The sequence below is a fragment of the Palaemon carinicauda genome, chromosome 10 (genome assembly GCF_036898095.1).
Source record: "Palaemon carinicauda isolate YSFRI2023 chromosome 10, ASM3689809v2, whole genome shotgun sequence".
NCBI lineage: Eukaryota > Metazoa > Arthropoda > Malacostraca > Decapoda > Palaemonidae > Palaemon > Palaemon carinicauda.
In genome coordinates this window covers 80,268,010-80,282,531 of record NC_090734.1, presented here as the reverse complement: position 1 = coordinate 80,282,531, position 14,522 = coordinate 80,268,010, and the positions used below count along the sequence as shown (strand labels likewise).

The window sequence follows — 14,522 nt, the reverse complement described above, 5'->3', positions numbered from 1 at the left end:
GCCATTTACGTCACCATTAGTGCAGTACCGGAACAAGCTCGCCACGCCCATTGATCTTCTTCAGTAGAAAACTGTCCAAGGTGAAATCCGGCTACTCAATTTTCTACTTCGAATTACTGCTGATGCACTTGGCTGTCTGTTACTTTCACCACTTCTTAGAAGGTATGCCCTTCTTCATTCGCTCGGACCACATGCCTCTTGTGCACGGCTTCACTCAACAGTGCGATGCCTGGTCCACCCGTCAACAACGATATCTCCCTGCTATGGCTGAATACAATGGCACCCTTCACCCTTTCCCTATGAAAATGAATCCCGTTGCCGATGCCTTGTCAAGAAACACATAGGTTGCCATTCACCTGGGATGTGATTACAATGCCTTGGCAGAAACTCAGCGAAAAGATCCAAAGTACAAAGCCTGTAGAACATTCTGCACATCCCTCTGTTGAGAAGACGTCCCTCTTGATAACTTCAACATCACCCTCCTCTGTGACGTCAGTACTGGTTCACCTAGACCGTGGATACCTGCTCTCATGCACCGACTTGTGTTTGATTTTATTTATTGCCTCTCACATCGTTCTCGGTAATCTACTGCATAGTTACTTAGGACGAAGTTCATTTGGCACGGCATTACTAAGGATGCTAAGGATTGGGTCCGCTCCTGTACTTCATGCCATATTTCAAAAGAATATCGACACATGGATTCAGGAGTGGGTACCTTTCCTCAACTTTTGCCCACATTCACGTCGATGTGTTAGGTCCCGTACCCACATCACAAGGACATTCTTACCTGTTGACCATCATTGACTGCTCCAATCGTTGGCATTCCCATGGAAAATGCAACCTCCGCCTCATGTACAACTGTCTTACTCTCAGGTTGGATATCAAGATTTGGTACCCCTGAGCATATTTCTTCTGACAGGGGTACCATTTTCACCTTTTAGTATGGACACCATTAGAGAATCTCCTGGGAATCATTTTACATCAGACAAGCACCTACAACCCTGCTGCTAACGGAATGGTTGAATATTTTCATCATACCCTTAAGGCAGCTTTGATGTCACTCTCCAAGGACTCCAACTAGTTTACCCAGCTTTCCTTGGTCGTACAGTGACTAAGGACCTCCCATAAAGACCCCTTGGATGTCTCGGCAGCTTAAATAGTATATGGTAGCCCACTGGTCGTCCCTGCTGAATTTTTCCCGTCCGCAACCTACTCTGACAATCTCCAGCGTCTATGTCAGATTTTGAGAAAATCGTGAAAATTTACTCCATGCCGCCAGATTTGAAGCCCCTAGCTAAGTAACACTTACTGACAAATCTACACTTGATAACACACATTTTTCTGTGCATTGACACTTGCAAGCCACGGCTAATGGCCCCTTACACGGGCCTTTTCCTCATGAGTCATACACCGAAGGCTTTCTGCATCATTTCATGGCAAAGAAGACTGGGTCTCCATTGATCGCCTAAAACCTGAATATCTCTTGCGAGATGATCCGCCTACAATACGCTTCATTAGACCAGGGCGCCTTATTTCACATGTATGTAATCTTATCTCTCGCTCTTCACTACGTTGTTATTAGACTAAACTGTGTTATCATACTAGCTCATGTTCTGTTGCGTTTGAATTTTTGTGACGCCTTGCTCGCAAGTCGCTGTATAGAAACCCGATGTCTGTTTAATAAAGTTTAGTTACATTCACCTCACCTCTCAGTTACAACCTAACTGCTCGCTCGCACAATAAATTCATCGTAAATCTAACACCAACTTTTATATTTTTTTTGTTACATTTTTTTTAATTATTGTTCTTGATATAAAAAGGGACTGCTTGAAAATAAATTTTTACCTGGCTTGGAATTTAAAAAGAAATATTATTATATCTCATTACCTTTGATAAGGTTACATTCTTGGTTCGGTTTGGTTTCTGTATTAGCTGAATTGCATCAAAGGTGTTACTCATATAACCATTTTACTTAATATTGAGAAAGACGGGAATAAAACTTTTGGAGAGAAGGGATATTTTGCTGTTGAATTATTTAGCTTCTAAGTTTCCAGGCTTAAGGAACTGTACATAAATGCACCATTACTATAGATTAAGGAAACCAAATATGTATCCTACTCCGGTAGACCTGTATTACTGGTAATCCAATTTAACTATTTGGTTTTGTTTAGATTCCACCAGCAAAGCTTTTATGGTCGGTAAAATATGTGCTTGTGTATCTTTGAAGGTTATTATAATACATTCATTCAGTCGCCTATCATGACGTTTACGGGAAACAGTAAAGATATTACCAAATACTGGAAGATCTTGTTGTTAAACTGAAGGAAAGATAAGCGCTTCTTATATATCTTTTCTGGTTTTATATTTTAAAACATCTGAACAGGGATTCGCTATTGATAATTGATGAAAGAAAAGATCTCTATAAGTCTTTCTGGCTCTCAATAAAACATGAATCTATTCTATGGACCATGGAGGTTAGATTGGATAGGTAAGACTTTGGAATTTGTTTCGAAGATAAAGCAACCGTTTCGAAAATTGGCCGCGGTCCCAATTTTCATATCCTCTTTACTTACTTCGACGCAACTTAAGAAAATATTATTATATGAAAAGGGACTAAGACACTATCCCAGACATGTTTCTACTTAAGAATATATAGTTTTCACTTACATTTATATATTAGTGATGTAGTAAGGAGTAGAAAACCTATATATGTTTTGTTTCCATGGAAAAAAAAAATGACATGTATGTTGATTTCTGTATGAATATATCATGTTATAAGGAATGAAAATTTCTCTTAAAAAGGAGTCTAAATTGTTGTTTATTTGAGGAACATCCTTCAAATTCAGGGTAAACCCATATGAAAAAACTATCATATCTTTAAAATCCGGAGGAAGTTATAGCAATGAATCATTACTGTGTGTGCATTTGTTACTTTACTTCCTTTTATTCTTTAGTCCCTTTTATATTTCAAGGGAGAACTCAGCTACAGAAAAGAAATCTCTCTGATTGATATATATATATATATATATATATATATATATATATATATATATATATATATATATATATATATATATATATATATATATATATATATATATATATATGGCTGCCTAAAGCATCATAGAGTTCTGTTTTCATTACTGATCAAATACTGCATAGTATTTTAATTGGACCTCTTCGTCAAAACTTTCTTGACCAGCAACCAATAGCCACATCCGTAAAAGAAGTTAATACCATTTTTATGCGAGAAGATTATTTTTCTTTTATCTACATCATTCATAAATACCTGTAAATTTTAGTATAACTTTGAAATTAATAGGTGAGGATTCGCTAGTATTTTAGTCTCTCCTTTTGCCTTTCACCCAAAACCTTTCGCCAGTGTGTTTTAATTTTCGTTAATCTGCTGCATAGAAAACCGATAATCCAAAATATAGTGAGAGTTGGCAACTTAATGTGATGGATAAAACAATTTTTTTCTGAAGTGCGCCCACAAGTTATGAGAGTCCTTGGAAGGGTTAATTGAGTCTCGCCCGTTTTATGTTTATGGGATCTGGTATCACAAGAAACTGGAACTTTGAACCTATAAAGCGTCAGGTATGAAACCTCTTAGTATTATAAGTGGAGGAAATGAGGTGGATTGTTAAAAATGGATAAGATTTCTTTGTTTTAATCCCGTATAAGAACCCCAGCCATCATATCACATTTCGGATTGTAAGTTGTATTAAAAAAGAAAAAAATCTCTGTTTGATAGTTAAAAGAATAAAAAATGATAAACAATATTCCCTTTAAGATCTATGCAGGTATGTAGAGCTGTAACAGTAGGGTAGTAACAACTAAAATAGAGAATCAGACTACTTCCTCCAAATATACCAACACTGAATTATTAATTATAGATTAGATAAAGCTTAAACTCTTATAGGAAAATGTATAGTTATAATGATTAAACAATGAAAATACCACCAATAAAACTAGTTAATTAGGACGAATATCTGATAATACATCAATTAAAAGAAAAGTAACCATGAAACAAATAGAAGAAATGTAAAAAAAAATCAACAATCAAACAAACAATACAAAAGCATAAAGCAATGATAAAAATATAATTATAACAAAAGAGTGATAAAATCATGAGCAACAACAAAACCTATGGTAATAGTAAAACCTATAATCACAACAAAACAATAATACATATAGATATCAAGAATAAAGCGAACAATAATGATAACACCAAAAATGATAAATAAGTAGCATTAATGAGATCATTAACAATAAAAATGCTAATAATAAAAGAAAAGCCATAACTACAATGAAACCAAGAAAACAATAAAACCCTGAACAACGACAAAACCAATAACAATAATGAAACGAAAATGAATAATTATAAAGCAAAGAATAACATTTAAATTGGAAACCATTATATAATCAAGAACAGTTATAAAAAAGGAACAATATCAAAATAGAAAAAAATAAAATAAAAGCAAGAACAATGAAAAATCATATAGCAATAATTACATCAAGCATAGCTGTTAAACCAGGAATAATAAAATAAAATAGAAAAAAAACAATCATAAGAAGGAAAAATTATATAACCAAAATCAATACTAAAACCAAAAACAATAATATAACCAAGATCAATAATAAAACCCAGAGCAACAATTTATGAAAATAATAAAACCAAGGACAATAATAAAACCAATAATAGTAATAAAATTAAGAATAATAATATTACTAACATTAATAATATAGCTAAGAATAAAAGCAACGCTATGAACAACCTCAAATCTAAGAACAATAATAAAATCACGAGGAATAATCAAATAGAAAATATAATTAGAACCAAGAACATCAATTAATTCCAGAACTATAATAAAACCAAGATAAGTAAAGAAATAAAGAACAAATAGGTAATGTTGAAACAAAGAAAAGAAATAAAACAAGAAAATGTAAAATAACCTTTAAAAATCAGGAACAGTAATACAACCAATATCAACATAATGTCAAAATCAATAATAAAAGCCAAACATCATCCTAACTAAGAATGAAATAAAATTTTTATTTCAAAATTATTAATGAAACATGTAATATTAGGAAAACTAATAAAAAATCAAATCAATAATGCTGATAAACTTAAAGTGGTAATATCACGAACAAAACCAGAACCAATAAGAATGATAAAGCCAACAAAAATAAGTACTAAAAATAATACAAAAAACCATAATAAAACCAAGAAAAAAAATGGAAAAAAATAACAAAAATAGAAATAATAACTAATATAAAAATAATACCAAGAACAATAAAATCATTAATAGTGATATAGCCAGTAATAATAAAAACAACAATAATATACCCAAGAACAACATTATAAACAGAAACAATAATAAACTGAGATTAATGGGAAACTGAAGAACAATAACAAAATTAAAACAATAATATAACAAAGAGCAAAAGTCAATCCTAAAGCTGAAACATAACTATGAATAATGATAAAATCAAGAAAAACAGTTATTCCAAATATACTAATTTAACGAAAAATAGATAAAACCAGGAACAATAACAAGCCTGAAAACAATGATATAATCGAAAGCAATGATAATACCAAGAAAAATGTAATATCAAGAACAATATCAAAATAATTAACACTGATGAAACAGAGATTAGTATACTACTATAATTGATAAGTAAGCCAGGAGCACAATGAAATCAAGAAAAAATTCTAAAATCAATAAAAATACTAAAATTTCGAATAATAGAAAAACTAAGAACAACAATCATTTCATGAAACTATAACCAGTAAGAACAATATGAAAAAAAAACAACAACAACACTCATTTGTAAGCGGCAGGCCGATGAAGGGAGATGCCGAGAGGATGCATCAGTGATGGTGACTGTTGAAAGTTTAAGTGGTTCCCCTGTCGGAAGTAATCTGGTCTGTGATACCGAATCTTGCTATCCATCCGGAAAGTAAGGCAGTAGTACTGTATATCCATAAGGCACGGGGATGGTTTCAGGCCTATGAGTGGAGTGATCAATCAGCGTATAAAGGTAACAGTATCTTTGTGACATGGGTAGGGTGCTAACCAAGTTAACGTGAATTTTATCAAAATGACATTAATGTTAATGAAATTTTCCTATGAAATACCTGTTGGAGCATGAGACCAGGTATACACGGGCGTGTCCAACTAACACTAATGTCACAGAAGAGGGGTCACTGAGGGCAATGACTTTTCAATGAAGAGACGTGCAGGATGTACTGCAGTCTTAGTGCTTTGGGTCCTTTTGTTGGGCTTCACCCAAGGGCCTTGTAATCCAATCCTAGGTGGAAGGCAGCCATTGTGTTTCTGGAAAGGGCATCAGCAATGAGATTTAGTTTACGAGGTATGTTTTGATGGTGCAGTTGTAGCTAAAATGGACAGACATATGTCAGAGTTGATGGGAAGACCAGGTATCGGACTGTCAAATAGAGGTGTGTAAAAGGGGCACGTGGTCCGTACAAATAACGTAGGAATTGGCCTCTAAGATGTGGCTGCAATGACAGGCATCCAAATTCACTGCCAGTAGTTGGTCAATGGCAGAGTATCTGGATTCCACCTTATTTGTACTGAAAAGGACCAATGGGCAGGAAAATCCGTTGATCACGTGTTCGAGTATTGCTCTACATCGATGTCATTGGCATTGGTGAAGAGTAGACGGGGTGCAACTGACACAGGAAGATGACAACAGTAGCATTTGATAGTGATTTCTTTGCGTTGAAGAAGGCTGCCGCCTGAATGTGGCCCTACTTCAGATGTTTCTGCTTGCCCTTGATAGAGTCGTAGAGGGTGACAAGAGTGGCGGTGGTGAATACCAAGAATAGGTGATAATAGTTTACGATGCCAGAGAAACTCTGCAGTGCCTTGATATTCAAGAATGTGGGGAACTTTTGTACTGTTGATATATTCTCAGGGAGTGGAAGAATACCTCAGGAGTAATGCAATGATCCAAGAATGCCACACCCTTAGCAACAAATGTACAGATGCCGTACCAGACTAAAAGTCAATTCTACTGCAGGTTGTCGAGAATGACTTGTAGGTGATGCAGGTGGTGTTCTTTAAAGAGAGAGAATGCCAGTATTTCATCTACGTAACATATGTACACAGAAGGAGAGATCCCCTAAGATGACATCTATGAGTCATTGAAATATAGCTCCTACATAACAAAAGCCAAAGCAGGAGTAATTTGAAATATATGAGCCGAAGGGGACGAGACTTGGGAATGTCTTCTGTGTTCATGGGCACCTGATAATACCTTTCAGGAGATCGAAGATTGAAAATACTTTAGCACTAAGAAGGTAGGTGGTGGTACCAGTAATGTTAGGGATAGGGTAATGATCTGGTTCCGTCTGCATGTTAACATGTCTGTAATCCCTACAAGGGTGTAGGGATCTATATTCATTCAGGGCGATGTGCAAGGGCAACAACCATTGGCTTGAGGCCTTTCGACAAAGCCCTATTTCCTCCATTTTGACAAATGAGCGTTAACTGCTGTCAAATGATCTGGAGCCAAAAATCTGAATTTTGAAAACAATAAGGGTTCCTGTCATCTCAATATGGTGATAAATGCCATGCTTGGCGGGAGCTGTGGGTGTCTGGCATAATTTGGGCAGAAGACAGTGGGATATAAGGTGAAGAGTTGGGTTTAGACATCCCTGGGCATGCTGATGTGGAGAATTATGTTGGAGGGAGCAGGGGATAAAGGTGTAGATAAGTAAAAGCTGGAATTGACTAAGGATTGATGTGCAACCTCAACCAGAAAGTGAAAATGGGGGAGGAAATCTTCATCGATTAGAGTAAGTGCAACTTTGGCAATGATCAAATTCTACCAGTACTCTGTGCTTCAAAAAACAGTGTCAGTATCTCAACGATAACTATGGATAGTAGATTTGTTGGCAGGTCCAGACAGACATGAGCCTGCTTAGAATGATGGGGTCACACCCTGAAGAGGGAATGTGTCAGAAGAGAATGACAGACCTGAATAGTGCAAAAGAGAAGAGATTAGGTAATGAGGAGGCCATCATCTGTGTTTATGGCCTACTTACACGTTTTTTGACCAGTGACAATTGCTAGCCCATTTCTTACTAGCAGCCCCGAATCTGGAGTGGTCGAAACACAACTGGGGTATGGGTATCATCCAGGGGCTGTTAAGGATGTTGCTTGTGGCTTGGGCGTAGGACAGCAAGGTGGGTGGTGAGCAGATTTATCACTTCCAATGCATGTCACAAGGTGGGTGTCGATGTCACAAAGCATTCAGTTCAGTTTGGTGGTGGGTAAGCGGCTGTCCATAAGGGCATTGATTCTAGGCATCAGGTCCTTCATGGGCAAGGTGTTGTACTAAAAGGGCACAAAGTAGGCTCACTCCACAAGGGGAACCGTCTGCAGAAAGCAGAATGTGTGTAATAATAATAATATCTCTGAGGGCCATCAAGGCCTTTTGGTACCCAAACAGTTGTTGAGAGAGCAGAAAAATCTTGGCTATTCGGATGGCTTGCGATGGTGAACACTGCTCCAGGACGTATGACGTGAGGGTATCTTACTGTATGAAAGTATCCCTTCGGTCACAAAGCCAATCAGTTTCTGGGAGGTTGTCATTAGGATTGCAAAGAGGAAATAGTTTGCTTCGCTGTTTGAGTGAGTCACACCCATCATGTGGAACTGAATTTTGGTGTACTGAAACCAGGGAAACGTATCTCTACTGGTGAAGGGCAAGAATTTCACTAAGGCGGCGTGGACAAATGAATCAGTGTTGATGGTGGACATCATCGGGGGATACGGCAGACAAAGCAGTGAGCAGGGAGCTGTGCTAAGTGTTTGAGGCTCTCAGTTGGTCACCAATGTGATGAGCCAGTAGACGTGAATCAATGACGAGCTCCTAAATGACTTAACTTTAATTAGTGAACAACTCAAGTATATAAAATTATAAATCAATGGCTGTTATTGTCCAGCTTGGAAACTGTCACAATTAGAGAGGTACCTAAGGTTGATATTGACATAGGAATTTACGATATAATAACAACAATGAAAATACAGTTGAAATTAGGATGTGCTGCCATCAACTGCTTTTGTCGTTGATTGGAGTTCAGTGGGAGCTGCTATGTACGCTGTGCGGAGGAAACAAGAGGGAGAAAATTTTTCTTTATCTGTATGTACGTTGCTTCTTACAAGTGCATTAGAAATTAGAGCTTCTAAATCGCCCACATGAAAGGAAAATAAATTTGAATATTTACAAAGCTTAAATGAATTTTTGAATCTTAAAAGCTCTAGTTTAATATCAAACTTCAACCAGAGAACTCAAAGATTCATTTCTAAAATTCCCAGTGAAGCCCATAAACCTTCAACACTACATCCTGGATTCTTGTTCTTAAGATAAAGTTACGAATAGTATAAAAGACACCAAAGCATAAAACTATCAGGACATTGTTCAAATAAACAAGAGGAAGGTAAATAAGATAGAATAGTGTGTCAGAGTGTACTCTCAAGCAAGAGAACTCTCTATTGGAAATATCTGAACGGGTTGCTGGTGCCCTGGCCAACCTACTATATACCGCCAGTGGTCCGTGGACCACCGGTTGGCGACCACTGGTCTAGAGCATAGTTCTGGTGAAATCTCTATATATTCCGTAGGTGGTAGAGGCAGAGTTGTGTGCAATTGAGCAGCTTACCAAGACACCTCAAATACTAGTGTTACCCGTAGAAACGTATAAAATAGAAAACCTAATCTCTCATTTTCAAGACCTGACAACGTAATTAAATAAACCTTTCATTAATTAAGTTAGTAAACTGATGTAGTGCTACTTTCGAATCAGAATGCGTACATTGAATATTCCCAACATCATCACTTACACGTGAACACAAGTAATTGGAAATAAAAAAAAATCTTAAAGCAGAGGTACTCAGTCTATGCCATACCATATCTGTTTCTACGAATTTGATAGTTATAGTATATTTTACATTCATAAATCACATTGTAGAATTATATTACCAAATAGACCTGTTTTTACATCAATATAAGCAACATTCGAGAGATATTATTGAGCTACCAACTACTGTATTTTTATCGAATAAGATTTTATTGTTTAACCTTATCAAGTTTATATATTTTATCAGTAATGCCATATCCATGAATTTTTCTGAATGAATTCTGTTATAAAATATTATATCCTACTATTGTATATATAAAAATGAAAAATATTTAGATGGTAGTATTTTATTTAAGCAGTTTTTTGTTTACTTATCCTCATAGGATGTCCAAATGGAGCTATGAAGATAACATACAATGGTGATATAAAATTATTTGCAAACATTTATGAATTATATTCAAAACGAAAAGGAAATCATGGCGAACTTATGGCAAAGATATGTTTCCGAATTACTTATCGGCTAGCATTAATCCCTGTTGGAAATGTTTTCTTCATTGAAAAAAGATTAATTATGCAAGTTACAAAATGATGTTGATAATAGAATTATGTGAATTTCGTGACGTTTCTGTTGTGAGAAATCCTTGTGAGAGTGATCGCATTCCATTGGTCATGTGATCACTGAGAAGATATTTCAAGTGTGAGAAAACTTTCAAGACTCAAACGTTGATACCAGTTTCTGAAGGTGATGCCAGGGATCCTCTGCCCTATATAAAAGGACTGCTCCACTCCATTTCATCAAATTGCCTACTGACTTTTCAGTATACACACACACACACACACACACACACATATATATATATATATATATATATATATATATATATATACATATATATATATACACACACACACATATATATATATATATATATATATATATATATATATATATATATATATATATATATATATATATATATATATATACACACACACATATATATATATATATACATATATATATATATATATATATATATATATATATATATATATATATATATATGTATATATATACATATATATGTATATATACATACAGTATATATATATATATATATATATATATATATATATATATATATATATATATATATATATATATATATATATATATATATATACACTGAATATATTTACACTGAAATATCGATGCAGGGATATTAACACACACACATATATGTATATATAGGCATATATATATTCATACAGTATATATATTTATATATATGTTTATACATATATCTATCTATCTATATATATATATATATATATATATATATATATATATATATAGATATATGTATATATATGCATATATGTATATATATATATATATATATATATATATATATATATATATATATATATGTATCCTCTATTATATATGTGTATATACATGTATATATATAGGCATATATATATTCATACAGTATATATATTTATATATATGTTTATACATATATCTATCTATCTATCTATATCTATATATATATATATATATATATATATATATATATATATAGATATATGTATATATATGCATATATGTATATATATATATATATATATATATATATATATATATATATATATATATATGTATCCTCTATTATATATGTGTATATACATACATATATATATATATATATATATATATATATATATATATATATATATATATATATATATAAATACACACATATATGTATATGTAAACACACACACACACACACACACACACACATATATATATATATATATATATATATATATATATATGCATTTTAGATAATGAATTTTTGTAAAATTGTATAATTTCTTGTTTTATGCATTTGAAAATATGACTTTTTCATGAAAAATATTAGACCTATTAGAGTCATTCTTTTAGCTAAGACAATGCATTATATGTTAATATAAATGTAGACAAATACATTTCTTTTAACGATATTTTACTAAATTTTTATTCATATTTTATCACATAAAAGGACATGTACCATGAAAATAAGAGTATAACTCTTAAGATCTAATCTATAATATAAATTATGAATAGAAAAACCTTCAAGATGTTCTATACTTACAGCCTTTTCTGGTGGTGCTGGTGTTGGTGGGTGTGGCCTCTTGCCAGGATGGATCCTTCATCCTGGACTCTCGAGGTGTTGAGGCTCAGCAAGGACTCCTTCCCTCACGACACCTTTACGATAACTACGAAGCCTTCTCAGACGCCTTTAGACAACGTTCTCAGCAGATGGCCACAGAATACAGCTTAGATCAAACTATTTACAACGATCCGGTAAGTATCAAACCTATAAGCTTATAAAGATAGCTTCTACATATAAGATAAAGAGATAACTATGTTTTAGACCACTGTGATATGAAGAAACTAAATTTGCATCACTTACAGAATCCCGAGTATACCTGGGCCTATGCCGTCGACGCCAAGTCCACTGGAGACATGAAATCCGCAAGGGAAGAGCGTCGGGGTGACGTTGTTGTGGGACAGTATTCGGTTGTGGAACTCTGCGCACAGTGGATTACTCAGTTGCTCCTGGCACTGGATTCCAAGCCACCGTCACTAAGGAAAGAGCTGATGACCTTTCCAGCAGCCCAGTCAAATACCATCGGGAACTTCAGCATTCCCAGAATGAAGGTCAACAAACCAATAGATATCAGCAACAACATCAACAGTCCTTCAGGAATCAAAATGAAGTGACTCGGTCCTTGAATCAGCAAACCTATTCTAAAGACTTTGCAAATCAAGAAAACCGCCGGAGTGATTACCAAAACCAGTTCCAGAACCAGCAATATCAATATGAAAATGAAGGACGCTTCCATAACCAACAGTCTAACAGAAATCAATTCCTAAACCAACAATACAACAGACAAAGTTCCCAAAATCAAAACGAAAATAATATTCTTCTCAGAAAGAATGATGGCAATTATGTCACCAATGAACGTTATGGATACAACAGAAATGACTTCATTAATAACCAATACAATTCCCAAAGAAGTCTGTATTCCAGAGATGGACAGAACTCTCAGTCTTATGCACGCTTAAATGGAAATACCAACAGGCAAAACTATAATCAATATAATACCAATCACAATAACCAACAAGCTCAATACCGGGGACGTGAAAACTACAACCAGTACCAGCAAAACAGAGGCTCCACAACATATACCTCAGATCAATACAGGAGGAACTATTACAATACACAGCAGGAACAAAATAGCAAATATAATCCCAACACCCAGTACAGAGACAGCCAATACAACCAAAATCAGTATGATAATCTGTATTACCAAACCAAGCAAAGGAACAATGAGAGACAACAGTACACCGAAAATATCTTACGTAGGAACTCAAACTACAACAGCCCTAATTACTATCAGGGAAAGCAATATAACGAAGGCAATCAATCACGGAGGTCACAGTACAGCGGAGAAGGTCAATACAAAGATAATCGTTTCTCCCAGAATCACCAAAGTCGTCTTACCAATCAAAACCCGGGACAGAACTCTCAGTTCTACTCACGTCAAAGATTCCAGAATGAAAACCAAAACACTAATAGGAATTACTCCCCGATTAGTGTTGTTCTTGCTTGAAGGAACTAACTGTGCAGGTAATGTTTTTATTGGATTATTGAACGACTTCTCATTTTTTTTAACTATTTTATCTACCTTTCTGTTTATCTCTAACTTTATTTTCCAAAAAAGAGCAACATATTATATACATGAATCGTGTAGGATTTACACTAATATTTTTGAAAATAAAGGAATAATTATTCAAATGATTCTAATTCTTTTGACTTGACTAAAATTATCCATAAGACCTAATATGTACTTCTTTCATATACAGGGTAATCGTAATTTTTTTGGAGAGATTTTCAAGGAAATCACCTACACACACTACGCACACACACACACACACACACACACACACACACATATATATATATATATATATATATATATATATATATATATATATATGTATATATATATATATATATATATATATATATATATATATATATATATATATATACAGTATATACATAAATATATATATATATATATATATATATATATATATATATATAGTATATATATAAATATGTATATATACATATATATATGTATAAATATACATCTATATCTATATATATATATATATATATATATATATATATATATATATATATATATATATATATATACGTATATACAGTATATGTACATATACACACATACGTATATATGTATATATATATATATATGTATACACACTCACATATATATATATATATATATATATATGTATATATATATATATATATATATATATATATATATATATATATATATATATATATATATATATATATATATATATATATGTCGTGTCCCAGGCCCAATGCCAAAGAAAGGTATATATTACATGAAGTATCGATCTTGTAAAAGGATTGCATTAACCTTTCTAAAAGTAACATGACTTTCGGAAACGAGCAAACGTTAATCTCTCCTTGATAGAATTTTCACTAATTTAGTAGTGACAGCATATTCA

At 33.5% G+C, this 14,522-nt stretch overlaps 1 pseudogene; it reads left to right on the top strand.

Moving 5' to 3' along the window:
* The first annotated feature begins 7,961 nt into the window (after positions 1–7,961).
* On the top strand, positions 7,962–13,561 carry LOC137648078 (GATA zinc finger domain-containing protein 14-like; annotated as a pseudogene).
* Positions 13,562–14,522: the final 961 nt, after the last annotated feature.